At 37.2% G+C, this 21,092-nt stretch overlaps 1 long non-coding RNA gene across 1 annotated transcript in view; it reads left to right on the top strand.

The window, feature by feature from the left end:
* Positions 1 to 1,988: 1,988 nt before the first annotated feature.
* The window catches only part of LOC133537734 (uncharacterized), a 19,148-nt gene continuing 44 nt past the window's right edge, over positions 1,989 to 21,092 (top strand). The window contains exons 1-3 of the long non-coding RNA XR_009802816.1: positions 1,989 to 2,139; positions 11,362 to 11,451; positions 20,540 to 21,092. The exon at positions 20,540 to 21,092 is cut by the window's right edge and continues 44 nt beyond it. This is a non-coding gene — a long non-coding RNA (uncharacterized LOC133537734). The remainder of the gene's footprint in view (positions 2,140 to 11,361; positions 11,452 to 20,539) is intronic.

The raw sequence follows: 21,092 nt of genomic DNA, 5'->3' as shown, positions 1-21,092 counted from the left end.
GGGCTGCAAATAGCCTCTGAGCCACACTTTGGACACCCCTGCTTATTGGAAGTGGTTTGTGTGCACTATGGTGTTGGCATGAGGGGCCGTTTGGGACATTATTCAGCATTACCTCTTACATACACTACTGAAATGCTCTCACATAAACAACTAAAAATGTTTTTCTCTCACACACACTACTGAAACACTCTTATAGACACTACTGAAATGCTCTCACATAAACAACTGAAATGTTTTTCTCTCACATACACTACTGAAACACTCTTAACACACACTGCAGCAGTTCCCAAATGGGGGTATGCGTACCCCTGTGGGTACTTGAAGGTATGCCAAGGGGTACGTAAGATTTTTTTTTTAAATATTCTAAAAATAGCAACAATTCAAAAATCCTTTATAAACATATTTATTGAATAATACTTTAACAAAATATGAATGTAAGTTTGTAAACTGTGAAAATAAATGCTACAATGCAATATTCAGTGTCGACAGCTAGATTTTTTGTGGACATGTTCCATAAATATTGATGTTAAAGATTTCTTTTTTGGTGAAGAAATTAAGTTCATGAATCCAGATGGATCTCTATTACAATCCCCAAAGAGGGCACTTTAAGTTGATGATTACTTCTATGTGTAGAAATCTTTATTTATGATTGAATCACTTGTTTATTTTTCAACAAGTTTTTACTTATTTTTATATCTTTTTTTCAAAATAGTTCAAGAAAGACCACTACAAATGAGCGATATTTTGCACTGTTATACAATTTAATAAATCAGAAACTGATGACATAGTGCTGTATTTTACTTCTTTAACTCTTTTTTTTTTCAACCAAAAATACTTTGCTCTGATTAGGGGGTACTTGAATTACAAAAAATGTTCACAGGGGTTACATCACTGAAAAAGGGTTGAGAACTACTGAAATGCTCTCACATACACTACTGAAATGCTCTCACATACACTACTGAAACACTCTTGCACCTGTTTGCTCTTGTATTCCACTTTTGTGTGTTGCGTCTCTTGAAATTTCAAACAGTACTTCCAGAATGATGCCGTGGGCTGCAAATAGCCTCTGAGCCACACTTTGGACACCCCTGCTTATTGGAAGTGGTTTGTGTGCACTTTGGTGTTGGCATGAGGGGCCGTTAGGGACATTATTCAGCATCACCTCTTACATACACTACTGAAATGCTCTCACATAAACAATTAAAAATGTTTTTCTCTCACACACACTACTGAAACACTCTTATAAACACTACTACTGAAAAGCTCTCACATTCACTACTGAAATGCTCTCACATACAGTACTGAAATGCTCTCACATACACTACTGAAACACCTTTGCACCTGTTTGCTCTTGTATTCCACTTTTGTGTGTTACTTCTCTTCAAATTTCAAACAGTATTTCCAGAATGATGGCATGGGCTGCAAATAGCCCCCGAGCCACACTTTGGACACCCCTGCTTATTGGAAGTGGTTTGTGTGCACTATGGTGTTGGCATGAGGGGCCGTTAGGGACATTATTCAGCATTACCTCTTACATACACTACTGAAATGCTCTCACATAAACAACTAAAAATGTTTTTCTCTCACACACACTACTGAAACACTCTTATAGACACTACTACTGAAAAGCTCTCACATAAACTACTGAAAAGCTCTCACATTCACTACTGAAATGCTCTCACATACAGTACTGAAATGCTCTCACATACACCACTGAAACACCTTTGCACCTGTTTGCTCTTGTATTCCACTTTTGTGCGTTGCTTCTCTTGAAATTTCAAACAGTACTTCCAGAATGATGCCGTGGGCTGCAAATAGCCTCTGAGCCACACTTTGGACACCCCTGCTTATTGGAAGTGGTTTGTGTGCGCTATGGTGCTGGCCTCCTGTGTCAATGAGGGAGGAGGGGGAGAAAGATGAAGGGAAAGGGGAGGAAGAAGAGGAGGAGGAGGAGGAGGGAGCCGCCCTTCATTGAGCACATGCTCCAACCTGGACTCTACTCGCGCCACTTTCGCAATCTTACTACAATTCACAAACACTCCACTAAGCATCATAGTAGTAGCAGCACCACATGGTCGAGCTTTGCTCTTTTTTTCCCTCTCCCTCCCGTCACTTTTTGCACCAGCGAGTGTTTAAACGGTAAGTGGTTATTTTTGTTTTTTAGTTTTGTTTAGTTTTTTTTTGTATTTTTTGCTCTTGAAAGCTAGTAGTAGTAGTAGTCGTGTTAGGTGAAGAAACCTGTTGTTTAGCCCGGCTAACATTACCTTCTTAACACATCCAGAAGGGGGTTTTTGTGGTCGGCGTGGATGAGGGGGAAAAAAATGCGGTTTATTTGGCCACTTTCCACGTTTTTTGAAGAAGGAGTGTCGTCGTGTGGCGTGGGTGAGGGAGATTTGAAAAGCATGTGTTGCTCCTGCAACCCTCCGCGGACTAATGCACCGTTCCTACCCGTCTTCCGAACACCTTTTTTTGGGTGGAGATGTTTCAAATTGAAAAAAATATTAAAAACGAACGAGTTTGTCCAGGGAAGACTGATAAACGGAGGCAGAACAAAGCGGCAGCACATGGGGGGGATGAAGCAGGCCGCGCCAGCTAGCTCGGGTGCTAATGCTAATAGACAAACCCCTTTAAACGAGGTCGAATAAACTGTTTAAATATTATTAAAATATTCAATACGGCGTTACGTGTTAAAAGCGTTACTTCAGCGTCAACATATTGTTTCTAAGTTGTGATGCGAAGGCAACGAAGGGGGTTAGCTATCTCGTGGCTAATGCTAACCCGACAAACAAGACAACATGGCTGAACGCTTTAAACTAATATATCCACTTAAAGTGACCCTTTAACCTAAAACGTGTACACTAAAAAAATATATTCTTATTTTAATAAAAAATGGCGTGTTGTTTTCCCTGAGTGGAGTTTTGTCGTGTTTCACAACGTGGGTATGTGGGAGTGGGGATTCTACACGCGCGATTATGTATGTGGTTTAAAATGGTGTTGTGACTATGTTGACTTGTTGGATTGTTTTTAAGTCACAAAATGCATGGCGCCACTAATACTGATAACACTCGGAACTCGTGGGCGCCATGTTAGTGGGTCCGCGTGTGGGGGAGGGGTGCGAGGCAAAGTGTGTTGTTCTCCAGCCTTGTGCTGCGTTCACGGTCGGCTACGCCATTGGACAGCAGGACGCTGACTTTACGGTCCAAAGTAGCGCTTAACAGGGGGTTAAGCCAGTGGTTCTCAACCTTTTCTCAGTGATGTACCCCACGTGAACATGTTTTTAATTCAAGTACCCCCTAATCAGAGCAAAGCATTTTTGGTTGGATAAAAAGAGATAAAGAAATAATATACAGCAATATGTCATCAGTTTCTGATGTATTAAATTGTATAACAGTGCAAAATATTGCTCATTTGTAGTGGTATTTCTGGAAATATTTGGAAAAAATATATATAAAAATAAGTAAAAACTTGTTGAAAAATAAACAAGTGATTAAATTATAAAGATAGAAGTAATCATCAACTTAAAGTGCCCTCTTTGGGGATTGTAATAGAGATCCATCTGGGTTCATGAACTCACCGTATTTCCTTGAACTGCCACAGGGCATATAGTATGCGCCTGCCTTGAATTACTGCCGGGTCAAACTCGCTTCGCAAAATAATTAGCGCGTGCTTAGGATTACCCCCTGCTACACTTCTCTTGTCATCATTTTCAAAATGTAGGAGGCTGATTTCAATACCGGTAATTTGAAATCGCATAGAGGGAAGAAGATTAAGAGCTATTCAGTAGGATTTATGGTCCAAGCTTACATCACACTCCAATTTTTACTGCATACCTTTGGTAAGTGCCGGAGTGAGAAGGGGTTTTAAAATAATTAGCGCATGCTTACTTTTACCGCATGCTTTTGGTAAGCGCAGGAGTGAGAAGAGGTTTTCAATTAATTAGCGCCCCGGTGGCAATTCACGGAAATTGGTATTGCTCATTTGTAGAGATCTTTCTTGAACTATTTGGAAAAAAAAAAAGATATGAAAATACCTAAAAACTTGTTGAAAAATAAACAAGTGATTCACTTATAAATAAAGATTTCTACACATAGAAGTAATCATCAACTTTAAGTGCCCTCTTTGGGGATTGTAATAGAGAGCCATTTGGATTCATGAACTTAATTCTGAACATTTCTTCACAAAAAAAGAAATCTTTAACATCAATATTTATGGAACATGTCCACAAAAAAATCTGGCTGTCAACACTGAATGTTGCATTTCTTTTCACAGTTTACGAACTTACATTCATATTTTGTTGAAGTATTATTCAATAAATATATTTATAAAGGACTTTTGAATTGTTGCTATTTTTAGAATATTTTAAACAAAAAAATCTCATTTACCCCTTGGCATACCTTCAAGTACCCCCCCGCTGGTGGCTATGATTATAAACAATGTGAGGAGCCCTACAACCCGTGACGTCACGCGCACATCGTCTGCTACTTCCGGTACAGGCAAGGCTTTTTTATTAGCGACCAAAAGTTGCAAACTTTATCGTCGATGTTCTCTACTAAATCCTTTCAGCAAAAATATGGCAATATCGCGAAATGATCAAGTACGACACATAGAATGGACCTGCTATCCCCGTTTAAATAAGAAAATCTCATTTCAGTAGGCCTTTAAACTACCAATGATTTTATCAAGGGTCTGAGTGAGCAAATTATGATTGAGAACAACTGGGTTAAGCTACACCCCACAAAAACCCCCAAAATGGCAAAACTTTTTTTTTGCAAATATATTTTATCGAATTTTACAGTTAAAATCACTTTTAACAATCATAATTTGCTCATTCAGACCCTTAATACAACAATTGGTACTTTAAAGGCCTACTGAAATGAGATTTTCTTATTTAAACGGGGATAGCAGGTCCATTCTATGTGTCATACTTGATCATTTTGTGATATTGCCATATTTTTGCTGAAAGGATTTAGTAGATAACATCAACGATAAATTTCACAACTTTTGATCGCTAATAAAAAAGCCCTTGCCTTTACCGGAAGTAGCAGACGATGTGCGCGTGACGTCACGGGTTGAAGGGCTTCTCACATTGTTTATAATGTGAGCCTCCAGCAGCAACAGCTATTCGGACCGAGAAAGCGACAATTTCCCCATTAGTTTGAGCAAGGATGAAAGATTCATGGATGAGGAAAGTTAGAGTGAAGAACTTAAAAAAAAAGCGGCGGCAACGGGAGTGTTTCAGATGTAATTAGACACATGTACTGGGATAATTCTGGAAATTACCTTATCTGCTTATTGTGTTAATAGGATTTTAGTGAGATTCTAAAGTCATACCTGAAAATCAGATGGCTGCGGTGAACGCCAGTGTCTCTAAGTGAAACCGAGGAGCCAAGATCAAAGCTGCCTTTTTGACAGCTATAGGAGGAGGTCCCATAATCCACTCAAGTCTCCGGTAAGAGTCGACTTATTACAATTTTCCCATCCAAAAACTTGCTGGTTGACGTAGAGAAACATGTTCGCTTGACCGCTCTGTGTTAAAGCTTCACAACAAACAAAGAAACACAGGCTGCAATCCACCGTTTTCCACCAACAGCATTATTCTTTATAGTCTCCATTATTAATTGAACAAATTGCAAAAGATTCAGCAACACAGATGTCCAAATTACTGTGTAATTATGCGATAAAAAGAGACGACTTTTAGCCGTAAGTTGTGCTGGGCTAATATGTCCGCTACAACCCGAGACGTCACAAACGCGCGTCATCATTCCGCGACGTTTTCAACAAGAAACTCTGTGGGAAATTTAAAATTGTAATTTAGTAAACTAAAGAGGCCGTATTGGCATGTGTTGCAATGTTAATATTTCACCATTGATATATAAACTATAAGACTGCGTGGTCGGTCATAGTGGGTTTCAGTATGCCTTTGAGCTACACCCCACGAATGACCCCACAATGGCAAAACTTTTTTTTTTTTTTTTTTAATATATTTTATTGAATTTTACAGCTAAAATCACTGTGGACAATCATACTTTGCTTACTCAGACCCTTAATACATGCACACATCCACTCATACACACTTGAGGAGAGAGGTGCACTTGGGCTTTAACAACTCAAGGTTTAAAGGCCTACTGAAATGAGATTTTCTTATTTAAACGGGGATAGCAGGTCCATTCTATGTGTCATACTTGATCATTTCACGATATTGCTATATTTTTTCTGAAAGGATTTAGTAGAAAACATAAACGATAAAGTTCGCAACTGGAGAAAAGCCCTGCCTCTACCGGAAGCTGCAGACGATGATGTCACATGTTGATGGCTCCTCATATATTCACATTGATTTTATTGGGAGCCTCAAACAAAAAGAGATATTCGGACCGAGAAAACGACAATTTCCCCATAAAGTAATATCTATCTATCTATCTATTAATTTGAGCGAGGATATAAAAAAAGATTCGTGTTTGAGGAAATTGATAGCAACGGACTAGAAAAAAAAAACAAATTAAAAAAATAAATAACGCGATTGCAATCGCGTTGCATTGAGACTGATTCATAAGTTTTTAGAGACATTTACTAGGATAATTCTGGGAAATCCCTTATCTTTCTATTGTGTTGCTAGTGTTTAGTACCTGATAGTTGGAAATGTACGTTCACGGCCGGGTGTTGACGCGCAGTGCATCGGGGAGGTCGACGGCAGCTGTATGGGCGGCACAAGCTCAGCTGATATCCGGTAAGAGGCGACTTTTTAACCACAATTTTCTCACCGAAACTTGTTGGTTGACATTCGGTTGGAATCCATGTTCGCTGTGATCCATAGTAAAGTTTCACTTCCGTGAATTTTAAACAAGGAATCACCGTGTGTTTGTGTGGCTAAAGGCTAAAGCTTCCCAACCCCGTCTTTCTATTTTGACTTCTCCAATATTAATTGAACAAATTGCAAAAGATTCAGCAACACAGATCTCCAAAATACTGTGTAATTATGCCGTTAAAGCAGACGACTTTACGCAGCGCTCATATTCATAACAGCCCGTGACGTCACGTGTACATGTCATCATTACGCGACGTTTTCAAGAAAAAAGTCCCGGGAAATTTAAAATTGCAATATAGTAAACTAAAAAGGCCGTACTGGTATGTGTTGCAATGTTAATATTTCATCATTGATATATAAACTATCAGACTGCGTGGTGGGTAGTAGTGGGTTTCAGTAGGCCTTTAAAGTAGTGATGGGTTGATGTGGCGTCATGAAACGTTTCGACACATTGTAAAACTGTACTGATACTGTGTCACTAAATACTGACATCTGCTGGACATTAAAAATCCCTACAGGCAACCTATGGACCGGCTCAACTGACACTGATTTTATGACCTAATACAGCGGTTCTCAAATGGGGGTACTTGAAGGTATGCCGAAGGGTACGTGAGATTTTTTTAAAAATATTCTAAAAATAGCAACAATTCAAAAAATCCTACATAAATATATTTATTGAATAAATACTTCAACAAAATATAAATGTAAGTTCATAAACTGTGACAAAAAATACAACAATGCAATATTCAGTGTTGACTGCTAGATTTTTTTTTGTGGACATGTTCCATAAATATTGTGTTAAAGATTTATTTTTTTATGAAGAAATGTTTAGAATTAAGTTCATGAATCCAGATGGATCTTTATTACAATCCCCAAAGAGGGCACTTTAAGTTGATGATTACTTCCATGTGTAGAAATGTTTATATATAATTGAATCACTTGTTTATTTTTCAACATGTTTTTAGTTATTTTTATATATTTTTTTCGATATAGTTCAAGAAAGACCACTACCATTGAGCAATATTTTTGCACTGTTATACAATTTAATAAATCAGAAACTGATGACTGATGTATTTTACTTTATCTCTTTTTTTCAACCAAAAGTGCTTTGCTCTGATTAGGGGCTACTTGAAATAAAAAAATGTTCACAGGGGGTACATCACTGAAAAAAGGATGAGAACCACTGACCTAGTATATACAATAATATACACCAAGTCATTGTATTTCATTTAGGATTATTTCATATCTTCATTTAAATGAAAATATATTTTGATCTTTTTTAGATATGGTCAATAAATAAAGTGAACATGTATCATAACTTGGAAATCTAAGAGAACGTGTTGTGATTGAGGATGGTTGTGGACGGGGAATTTTTTATTTTTTAACACATTTTTATTAAAAACTAAACAGTTTTTCCAACATATTAAACTTTGGATGATTTCTCTTCTTAGTTATTATTTCAAGGCGGAAATCTTTCTTTTTGCCTGAGGCTGCTCCATGATCTCAGACGACGATAAATTACAAATGACTAACGACAGAAGTGCGGCGATTCTGTTGCCAGCAGCATCTTGTTGACAGATGCGCTTCCTTATAAACACGGTTTGGTGCACAGGCGTCAGTTCGACACAGTTCCCGTATCAGTCACGTGACTTTCTAAAAGAGGTACGCGCACCGACACAGGGTTTTGCTCTATGAGCTCGACGCATGCGCCGATGCATCGGTGTTGCCAGACCCATCACTAGTTTACAGTATAGACATTATTGATAAAAAAGTACTCAACCCAGGTATTGTAGATAGCCATCCATTTTCCTGAGGGAACTCTCCTGAAGGAATCCATAAAGTACTATCTATCTATCCCGCACTGGATCAGAATCAGCAGACGGTCCAGACCATAGCAAGATGGATGAATATTCCTCGGTATCAAGGATCCTCAGAAAATGATAACTAGATCACCTCCCGGGGACCTCTCCATTGTTCACACATTTAAAAAAAAAAATAATAATAACAGAACTTTCTAATGGCGCATTATTCACCTCAGAAGAGCACTGACTTGAAGCAGGAGTTCAGATCGTCAATTGATGGGGTTTTAAAGAAATGTATGCGCTTACTCATCCACACAAACGTACACAGATACATTTGCAAGTAAGCACAAAAATAGTTGTGAAAAGTATCAACATCCACAACGCTAATATGTTTAGATTAGTATCTAAAGTGTAAAACATTTAAGAACAATATTATTCCACCCAGTTGAATTTTATTCTCGGATAAAAAAAAAAGGATTAAACTCTTATAGCGCTTTTCTACCTTCAAGGTACTTAAAGTGCTTAGATACTTTTTCCACATTCACACACTGATGGCAGTGTGTGATGGCAGCAGCAAGGGTCTTGCTCAAGGACACAACCGACGTGACGAGGTTGGTAGAAGGTGGGGATCGAACCAGGAACCCTCAGGTTGCTGGCACGGCCACTCTCCCAACTCCGCCACGCCGTCCCCCAAAGTTATTAGTTAAATGTATACATGTAACTGAGACTCAGTTCAGCTGCAAACAAGATCAAATGAAGGAAAACAGCAATTTTATTAGTTTAAGAAAATAAAGTCACTGTTTGGTGGACTTATTTGAGATACACTATGTTACAAACAATTGGACATGTTTATATATTGTATTCTATGTTGATCATTTGAAAAAATACACACTGGAACATTACTAGTGATTCCACATAATTGCATAAAGACACATGAAGTAGATCCAACATTGAAGTCATGTTTTTTGGTAATTAACCAAACAAATGAGTTATTTGTTATCAGTTGGAATATTTTTTTATATATTTGAATGAATAATTTAAAGAATGTGTTTCTGCGTTCAAAATGTCCCTTGATTATATTATGGTGGCTGTTCAGTCACGTGTTGCAACATGAGTACAATTTAAAACTACAATTATTTAACGATAAGGGACATTTAAAATTTCACACGTTTTGAACCCCTGCTTCCAGGCCGGTGTTTTATTGAGCCTGTGTCAAAATGGACGTAACTCAACTTCCCGCAGCAGATGTTTCTTTAGACAGCCTCTGCTGGCTGGAGCCAAGTAATGCACTCACTTTAATGAAATGCTTCCATTACACCAGGGGTCACCAACCTTTTTGAAACCAAGAGCTACTTCTTGGGTACTGATTAATACGAAGGGCTACCAGTTTGATACAAATGTATAAATTGCCAGAAATAGCCAATTTGCTCAATTTACCTTTAATAAATAAACCTATATATATATATAAAAAAAATGGGTATTTATTTCTGTCATTCCGTCATACATTTTTTTTCCTTTTGCGGAAGGTTTTTTGTAGAGAATAACTGATGAAAAAAACACTTAATTGATCGGTTTACAAGAGGATAAAACGCGAAAAAAATGAAAATACAATTTTGAAACATAGTTTATCTTCAATTTCGAGTCTTTAAAATTCAACCGAAAAAAATGAATAGAAAAACTATCTAATTCGAATCTTTTTGAAAAAAAATATTTATGGAACATCATTAGTAATTTTTCCTGATTAAGATTGATTTTAGAAATTTGATGACATGTTTTAAATAAGATTAAAATCCAATCTGCACTTTGTCATAATATATAACAAATTGGACCAAGCTATATTTCTAACAAAGTCAAATCATTATTTCTTCTAGATTTTCCAGAACAAAATTTTTTAAAGAAATTCAAAAGACTTTGAAATAAGATTTGAATTTGATTCTACCGATTTTCTAGATTTGCCAGAATAATTTTTTTGAATTTTGATCATAATAAGTTTGAAGAAATATTTAACAAATATTCTTCGTCGAAAAAACAGAAGCTAAAATGAAGAATTAAATTAAGATATTTATTATTCTTTACATAAAAAAAAAATACTTGAACATTGATTTAAATTGTCAGGAAAGAAGAGGAAGGAATTTCAAAGGTAAAAAGGTATATGTGTTTGAAAATCCTAAAAAATAATTTTTAAGGTTGTATTTTTTCTCTAAAATTGTCTTTGAAAGTTACATGAAGCAAAATAAAAAAAATAAATTAATTTATTTAAACAAGTGAAAACCAAGTCTTTAAAATATTTTCTTGGATTTTCAAATTGTATTTAAGTTTTGTCTCTCTTAGAATTAAAAATGTCGAGCACAGCGAGACCAGCTTGCTAGTAAATAAATACAATTTAAAAAATAGAGGCAGCTCACTGGTAAGTGCTGCTATTTGAGCTATTTTTAGAACAGGCCAGCAGGCGACTCATCTGGTCCTTACGGGCTACCTGGTGCCCGCGGGCACTGCGTTGATGACCCCTGCATCATACCAATCGCCCAAGGTTCCTTATTGTCCCAATTGGGTTGAGTTTTTTCTTGCCCTGGTGTGGGATCCGAGTTGAGAATGTCTTGGCTTGTGCAGCCCTTTGAGACATTTGTGATTAAGGGCTATATAAGTAAACTTTTGACTGATGGAATGCACTCATTGCTTAAAGATGTTATCAATGGTGTAATGGTATGTTATGTTCTGTGGGACACGCCTTTTGATCATGTCCGTTTCTGTCTCCAGGCACCGCTGGAACACCTGGACCTCGACTGGAATCGTCCCTCGTCTTCATCGGTCCGATGCCACCCTAGTGTCAAAGTGCTTACAGTGCAGGTAGTCTTATGATTTCTACTGCAGTGGAGGCACTTTCAGCACTATCCTGGCGCTCTAACTAAAGTATCTCTCAAGTCTTAACACACTTTCTATCAAACGTGGTCTTTGTGTGCAGTAAACAATCAGTCCACTTGATGGGCAACACATACTTGTGTTATACTCCCAAGGTTTCCACTGGTGCCTGTGCTAAGGTGCATCTAGTGCAGATAGTGAAGTAGACGTGCACCTACTGCCCTAAGTGCTCCTTCTGGCATAAGGGGCCGGAACTGCACCGCATCACTCCTTGGGCTCAAAAAACGAAAACAAACAGGTGCGCCGTTAGCTTTGCGTGGTTGCGCTGCAAGAACAGCCAAGTTGTGCAAATCTATGCAAAGCTGACGGCGTCCTGTGTTTTACATCACAGCGCCGGCACAAAGTTCCATCTCAGCTCCAGCGGTGTTAAAGTGCTTATAGTGCAGGTAGTGTTGCCATAATCTACTGCAGTGTGAGCACTTCAACTACCGCTAGATGCCATGCCGGCGAAGGAGCCGCGGGGACGCTCGCTTGTCCACATGTGGTTCTCTGGTTAGTTTTGCTGGTTTGCTGTCAGCTTTCCTCTGTTGTGTGCTGTGCAAATCCATGCAAAACTGACCACGGACTCAACAGCTATACCAAGCCGATTTGAGCCCGGTCTAAGCAGGTTGGGAGAGGGAGCAATGCTCTGGATGGACGCGGTATTGCACTTGTCCCGGCCTGTTGACGACAATGGGAATTGGTCTTCTGAGGAACCTTCCATGGGTTTGCCCATGATGCAACATACATACAAAAGTATATATTTTTATGGCTGTCTAATGTGAATATTTCAGAATTATGATATTAAAGATATTGTGTTTAAAGACTGGAATTTTAAGTTTTTTTTTCCAATTATACAGTAGGCTACAGCAGTGTTTTTCAACCTTTTTTTGAGCCAAGGCCCATTTTTTGCATTGAAAGAATGCGAAGGCACGTCATCAGCAGAAATTATTTAAAATTGAAACTCACTTAACAGTAAAATGTGGTTGTCGCAATTGTTGGATATGACCTTAAAGCATAAGCAAGCATGCATCACTATAGCTCGGAATATGTACTGTAGTGTGCGATCTACTAATAAAAGTTCCAATCAATCAATCAAAAGTGTAAAGGAAAAAAGACACTTTTTATTTCAACCGTACTTCCCGTCAAAAGCCTAAAGACTGATCGCGCAGTTCCTGTCTTCTTAATAAAAGCGCCGCTCCATCGCGCCTGCGTTAACAAAATAAGAGTCTCCAAAAGCCAGCGCAAACAAGCTAGCAAGCTACTGAGTTTGCCGCCAATGTATTTCTTGTAAAGTGTATAAAAACGAATATGGAAGCTGGACAAATAAGATGCCAAAGACCAATGACTTTCATGTGGTATTAGACAGAAAGGAGGAACTTTTTTTCTCCTCCATTTGAAAACGTGGACGCTATCAGCGCTGATTCCAATCAATGCAAGTCATCAGAATCAGGTAATACACCAACTTATATTCTTGTGTTCATGAAAGATAGGACTCTATATGTTAAACATGCATGTTTTATCATTAAAACACCTTTAACATGTGAACAAAAACGGCAAAATAAATAAATATAAATATAAACTGTATATATAAATGTTTTTATATATATATGTATGTATACATATATATATATGTGTGTATGTATATATATATGATATGTGTGTGTATGTATATACATATATGAGGTAGATCACCTCGACTTGGTCATTTATTAAGTAATTGATAAACGTTGAAAAAACTTATTGGGGTGTTACCATTTAGTGGTCAATTGTACGGAATATGTACTGTACTGTGCAATCTACTAATATCAATCAATGCCTACTGAGCTTGTGGTGGTGTTAAGTTATTGTGGCTCAATGTGCCTTAATTTTTATTTTTATTTTAATGTACTATTATTTAATATATATTATTGTTTTAGTTGCTTAAGAGATATTCCTGGCTCTGAATTTGCTCGTTGCTATTTTTATGTTTTTGTTCATTATTTGTTGCCGGCATCATTAAACAAACAGGTTACTGATAAGTTACTCAGTACTTGAGTAGTTTTTTCACAAGATACTTTTTACTTTTACTCAAGTAAATATTTGGGTGACTACTCCTTACTTTTACTTGAGTAATAAATCTCTAAAGTAACTGTACTCTTGAGTACAATTTCTGGCTACTCTACCCACCTCTGGTGTACTGTCACCACCTGTCACATCACACCCTGACTTATTTGCACTTTTTTGCTGTTCTCCTGTGTGTAGTGTTTTACTTCTTGTCTTGCACTCTTATTTTGGTGGCTTTTTCTCTTTTTTTGTTGGTATTTCACTGTAGCAGTTTCATGTCTTTCTTTAAGTGATGTTTCCCGCATCTACTTTGTTTTAGCAATCAATAATTTTTCAGTTGTTTTAATCCTTCTTTGTGGGGACATTGATTGTCATGTTATGTTCGGTTGTACATTGTGGACGTCTCTCTGCTCCACAGTAAGTCTTTGCTGTTGTCCAGCATTTGGTATTTGTTTACTTTTGTAGCCCGTTCAGTTTAAGTTTGGTTCTGCATAGCCTTCCCTAAGCTTCAATGCCTTTTATTAGGGGCACCCACCTTTTGTTTATTTTTGGTTTAAGCATTAGAAACCTTTTTACCCGCATGCTGCCTCCCGCTGTTTCCGACATCTACAAAGCAATTAGCTACCGGCTGCCACCTACTGATATGGAAGAGCTCTAGACAGTCAACAACACATCATTTGCAGACTAATTACTGGTTTGCAAAAAATATTTTCAAACCAAATAGGTAAAATTAGACAATCTCCCACTAGTGTGCCGCGGCACAGTGGTTGAAAAACACTGGGCTACAGTATACGTTATTTATTTGTTGAGGTAGGTTATCGATGTTTGTGTTAAAGTATCAACGTGGTTCACTTTTCAGTTGCCCTCTTGCCACACCTGATTTTAAATATTTTTTATGCATGCACTGAAAGAATGCACCTTTATTATTACTTTAAGAAAAAGAAAAGCTGTATCTGCACCAAAACAATCTGTTTTCCTCACCCATTGCCACTTTTCCAAAGCTGTGTGGTAATTGGTCGGTTGGTGTTTTTGCACTTGCAATACATTGGACATTGTAATACACTAAAGCAAAAAAAAAAATGAGTACCGTATTTTTCGGAGTTTAAGTCGCACCTGCCGAAAATGCACAATAAAGAAGGGAAAAAACATATATGTCGCACTGGAGTATAAGTCGCATTTTGGGGGGAAATTTATTTGATAAAACCCAACACCAAGAATAGACATTTGAAAGGCAATTTAAAATAAATAAAGAATAGTGAACAGGCTGAATAAGTGTACTTTATATGAGGCATAAATAACCAACTGAGAAGGTGCCTGCTATGTTAACGTAACATATTATGGTAAGAGTCATTCAAATAACTATAACATATAGAACATGCTATACGTTTACCAAACAATCTGTCACTCCTAATCGCTAACTCCGATGAAGTCTTATACATCTAGTCCAGGGGTCACCATCCTTTTTGAAACCAAGAGCTACTTCTTGGGTACTGATTAATGCGAAGGGCTACCAGTTTGATACACACTTAAATAAATTGCCAGAAATAGCCAACTTGCTCAATTTACCTTTAATAAATAAATCTATATATATATTTAAAAAAAAAAGGGTATTTCTGTCCGTCATTCCGTTGTACTTGTTTTTTCCTTTTACGGAAGGTTTTTTGTAGAGAATAGATGATGGAAAAAAACACTTAATTTAACGGTAAAAGAGGAGAAAACACGAAAAAAAATGAAAATAACATTTTGAAACGTAGTTTATCTTCAATTTCAACTCTTTAAAATTCAATATTCAACCCAAAAAAATAAATGGAAAAACTAGCTAATTCGAATCTTTTTTGAAAAAAATGATTTATTTGACATCATTGGTAATTTTTCCTGATTAATATTAATTTTAGAATTTGATGACATGTTTTAAATAGGGTAAAATCCAATCTGCACTCTGTTAGAATATATAACAAATTGGACCAAGCTATATTTCTACCAAAGACTAATCATTATTTCTTCTAGATTTTCCAGAACAAAATTTTGAAAAGAAATTCAAATTACTTTGAAATAGGATTTAAATTTGATTCTATAGATTTGCCAGAATAATTTTTTTGAATTTTAATCATAATAATTTTGAAGAAATATTTCACAAATATTCTTCGTTGAAAAAACAGAAGCTAAAATGAAGAATTAAATTAAAATGTATTTACTATTCTTTACTATGAAAAAAAATACTTTAACATTGACTTAAATTGTCAGGAAAGAAGAGGAATGAATTTAAAAGGTAAAAAGGTATATGTGTTTTTAAAATCCTAAATTAATTTTTAAGGTTGTATTTTTTTCTCTAAAATTGTCTTTCTGAAAGTTATAAGAAGCAAAGTAAAAAAAATAAATGAATTTATTTAAACAAGTGAAGACCCATCCATCCATCCATTTACTACCGCTTATTCCCTTTCGGGGTCGCGGGGGGCGCTGGCGCCTATCCAGGGTGTACCCCGCCTTCCGCCCGATTGTAGCTGAGATAGGCGCCAGCGCCCCCCGCGACAAGTGAAGACCAAGTCTTTAAAATATGTTCTTGGATTTTCAAATTCTATTTGAGTTTTGTCTCTCTTAGAATTAAAAATGTCGAGCAAAGCGAGACCCGCTTGCTAGTAAATACAATTTAAAAAAATAGAGGCTGCTCACTGGTAAGTGCTGCTATTTGAGCTATTTTTAGAACAGGCCAGTGGGCGACTCATCTGGTCCTTACGGGCTACCTGGTGCCCGCGGGTACCGCGTTGGTGACCCGTGGTCTAGTCTCTTACGTGAATGAGCTAAATATTATTTGATATTTTACGGTAACGTGTTAATAATTTCACACAAGTCGCTCCCGAGTTAAGTCGCACTGCCGGCCTAACTATGAAAAAAACTGCGACTTATAGTCTGAAAAATACGGTACATGCTACGGATAAATATATGCTCCACTTTGCATATATTTGCCCAAGGGCCCTGATGTGGCCCTTGGACATCTGTGCAGTTATACATTCAACTTTCTGTTCTGTGGTAATCACACATTTTCATTGCAAAAAAAAAAGTGTAGTTAAAATAGCTATGAAACAAGTTTTCACACATGTCTGGTGGACAATTTTGTTAGGCATATTTGTTTCCAAATTGTGAAAAGTTTTAGGAACATACAGTTTTATGCACTTCAACAAACTTAATAGTGACATGGTACTTGTTTGGGTGTCAAAAATGATGTGGGTGTTGTTGGTCTAGACCCCAGGATGCAAACGCCACAGGTAAAATGTATAAAATAACAAAAATAGTGCAGCAGGGAAATGCACAGAAAGGCTAAACAGTCACATGAACTACAAGATAAATGACGAAACATGGAAGCGTAAAGGAAAAAGTAAATTAAATACAAAGCATTTTGACTGGCAACCAGAAACAGGTGTTTTGATTTCCAATCAGGGACAAAAGAGGCTTAGAAGTACAGGCAAACAGGAAATGGGAACAAAAATAAAAGCACTGCATAGGAAATAAAACACAAATACAGTTGCGGTAAAGTTTGAATAAGAGTGTAAATATTGATATATATTCTATGTAATTGTAAAATCATTACTATGTTGACAAAAAAAGAACACTACTTTTAGATTAAATAAATGATTTTATTTTTAAACAAACGTTTTAAGTGTGCAGTTACGTATTTGTCCTGCAGAGAGCAGTATTCATACATAATACAATCTGTGTGGATGCAAAACTATTTTCTTTAACTGAGATTATTGTCTGTGGCCCACAGAAGCTAAGATAACTTATTATTAGTCACCTCCAGGACATCTCACTGAAACCTAATAGTCAGTTTAGGCATCTTAGGGGAATAATTCAAGGATTTAAAGCATGTCAAACTCGATTTTTACACTTCTGGCTACCTGTAACAGTGAATATGTATACATTTATACAGATTCTAGCCTTATTACACAACTTACTTGTTTGATTATCATATTTGTTTACCACCAGATTGATGAATAACTTGCTTTAAAATTGTAAATCGTGGTGAGAAGTATCTATTTACTCATTTTTGGTACCCCTTCCTCGCTGAAAAATAAAATGCTTGGAATAATTTTGATTTATGCACCGATAATAATAGTTTAGAATATATACAGGTTTGCTCAAAAATATTGACTCACATTCAAATCACAATTATTTTTTGAAATTTATTCTGAGTAACACACACACATTATTGATTTTATTCTTTTTCATAGTTTGTTTTTTCTTTTTTTAATACTGTATTTAGTAAGTATTGTCTTTGTATGTTTTCTCAAATTCTTTGTACCTTTTTATCCAAATTACTTTAAAGCTGGAATTGGGTTGGAGTTGGGGTTGCTCTATTATATTCTATTGCAGGGGTCGAGAACCTTTTTGGCTGAGAGAGCCATGGAAGCCAAATATTTTAAAATGTATTTCCGTGAGAACCTTATAATATTTTTTTAACACTGAATACAACTAAATGTGTGCATTTTTATGTAAAACCAACATTAGGGTTATAACACGTCTTCTTTTTAATAACATTTTTATTCTGAAGCTAACTAATGAAGAAAATTACCATTCTTGACTTCTTGAACAGGTGCGGTAGAAAATGAATGGATCGATAAAAATGCATGAGAATGTTTTATATTTTGAACTTTATTTTTTAACACTGATTACCAGTGGAATTATTCATTACTTATTGTGTTAAGCAATGTCAGCTAAGATTAATCTGAGAGCCGGATGCAGTCATCAAAAGAGCCACATCTGGCTCTAGAGCCATAGGTTCCCTACCCCCGTTCTATTGGAAGTATTTGCTGTGAGGTCGTTCTCCCAGGAAGGCAGACGGACTACTCGGGACATTGCATTTAGGTAAAAACATGATTTAATTTTAACTAAAAAAATATACAAACAAAAATCGCTCACAGCGGAGGCACAACTTGGGCTAAAAAACAAAGCTGACGCATAAACAAGACTATGAACATAAATCAAACAAAACGTACTTGGCATGGCATGACGCACGAACCTATGGCAAGGCATTAAACAAGTCAGCACAGGGCGACTGACTGGCAAAGACGAGCTTAAATACTGCCTCTGATTAGTGCTCGGAAAGCAGGTGAGCGGGCATTTTGTCCACCAGAGACAGGTGGACAAAATGAGTAACCAAGGAAACCAGACAAGGGAGTGGAAAAAAACAGGAACTTAAAGAGTCCAAAGGACAAACAGCACATGGCCAAACAAAAACATGATCAACAGACATGACATTTTATTTATTATTGGTTACCTTCAGAATAACAATGTTATCAAAAAGAATAAGAAACTTATTATACTCTAAAAATGTTGGTCTTACTTAAAAATGCACGCATTTAGTTGTACTCAGTGTTAAAAAATATGATATGGCTCTCACGGAAATACATTTTGAAATATTTGGCTTTCATGGCTCTCTCAGCCAAAAAGGTTCCCGACCCCTGATCTAGAACATTCATCACCAAAGCGTGGGATGCGGTGGCGTAAAGCACATCGCCACTGGACTCTAGACCAGTGTAGACCTGTTCTCTGGAGTGATGAATCACGCTTTTCCGTCCGGCAATCTGATGGAAGAGTATGGTTTTGGAGGTTGCCAGTAGAACGCTACATTTTGGACTACATTGTGCCGAGTGTGAAATTAGGTGGAGGAGGAATTATGGTGTGGGGTTGGTTTTATAAGTGAGTAAAGGCAGGTGGCCAAGTACTTTTGGCAATGTAGTATATGATGAGAATTGATTCTGAATCAAATCGTCATCCCATTAATTGAATAGTGAAGCGCCCAAAGGTTCCCACTTCTAATATGCAGTATTTTTTCCCCATCAAAATTAAATGAACATATGCATTTAGCCAAAACGCACTTCATTGACACATTATTTCCAAGCCTTTAGAAATAATGTGGCCTTGAGTTTGACACCTGTTATATTTTAAATGCAAACATTACCGGACACTTTGTCCCTTGTCCTTGTAGTGTATGGCTTCATTAAATAAGTAAGACCGTATGTGTCACATCTGTGGGATCATGTTTTGTTTTAGCCATGTTCGGTTTGGTTTTTGGACTCTTTGTGCACTTTTGTTTTTCTTTGTCACCCTAACAACTCCTTAGTTTTCACCTTGTCCTCAAGTCGCGCACCTGTCTCAAGGTTTTGCACTCGCAGACCTGTTTTCACTAATCACCACAGTTCTATTTAAGCCTGTCTGTTTCTGTTCTTCGTCCTGGCCGTAGTGTATGGCTTCATTAAATAAGTAAAACCGTATGTGTCACGTCTGTGGGATCATGTTTTGTTTTACCCATGTTCGGTTTGGTTTTTGGACTCTTTGTGCACTACCCTAACAACTCCTTAGTTTTCATCTTGTCCTCAAGACACGCACCTGTCTCAAGGTTTTGCACTCGCAGACCTGTTTTCACTAATCACCACAGTATTATTTAAGCCTGTCTCTTTCTGTTCTTCGTCCTGGCAACATCACCTCCTCACGTCTACCAACCTGCTACGCACCTTTCAATGATCCATGTCCCGTTCTCGTTTTGTTCCAAGTAAGTTTTTCTCATTATTCATGCCACAGTGCAAGTATTTTTTTTCATGTTTATAGTTAATTGCCTTTGTGCTAGTATTTTGTTTCATAGCCCAGTTTTTGTACCGCCATTGTGTGCCCCTTTTGTTTGTTCCTATTTTTAGTTATAGTGTAAATAAAAAATATGTACCTTCATTCACGCCTTGCTCGCGCCAACTTTCCTTTGCCTCGGAAAAACAATCCACGTCCAAGTCGTGACAGTATGCATTGCATCTGTACTTCAGTTCTGTAACAACAGTTATCCTTAAACATATCGTCATGTCACACACATGCTTTCAGAGCTGCCAAGTAGTCCTCCCTCTGGCCACTGAGCACATCCTGCATGTTATGACGTGCTGAGCTTCCAGAAGTGAGATGCTCACTGGGGTGTACACCTTTCATTATAGTATCCCCTTTGCTTTGACAGTCAAGATGAATGGGACGCATCCAGGGAGGACACCGACTCCAAAGATGTATTTCCGCCTGTCAACTAACGCAGATTGCCGGGAGATGCTCCTATTTATCCCCCACGCCTCGGCACCAGTGTTTGCCTGGATTAGATGTAAGGATGCGTCTTGATTGCAAGGATGTCAGGTGTGTGTCACCCGATTGTCCAGATGGAAGATCCGTCTTCCATGTTTGAACCGTAAACGTTTTTCTCTGACAGGACAATCAAGTTGTATGGAATATAAACAGTATCTCACAAAAGCAAGGGTACAATACTCTAGACCGGGGGTCGGCAACCCAAAAAATGAAAGAGCCATATTGGACCAAAATATACAAAAAACAAATCTGTATGGACCGCAAAAAATGAAAAGGCCTATATAAGTTTTATAATGAAGGCAACACATGACGTAAGTGTCTATATTACCTATAATAGCCTACTATCTAAATTACTTTAAAAGTCTTATAGAAGTGTTATAATAAATGCAACACATGATGTAAGTGTCTATATTACCTATAATAGCCTACTATCAAAA

The sequence above is a fragment of the Nerophis ophidion genome, linkage group LG19, assembly GCF_033978795.1.
Source record: "Nerophis ophidion isolate RoL-2023_Sa linkage group LG19, RoL_Noph_v1.0, whole genome shotgun sequence".
Taxonomy (NCBI): Eukaryota; Metazoa; Chordata; class Actinopteri; order Syngnathiformes; family Syngnathidae; genus Nerophis; species Nerophis ophidion.
Note: the sequence above shows the minus strand (reverse complement) of the source record. Positions and strands in the feature narration are given on the sequence as shown.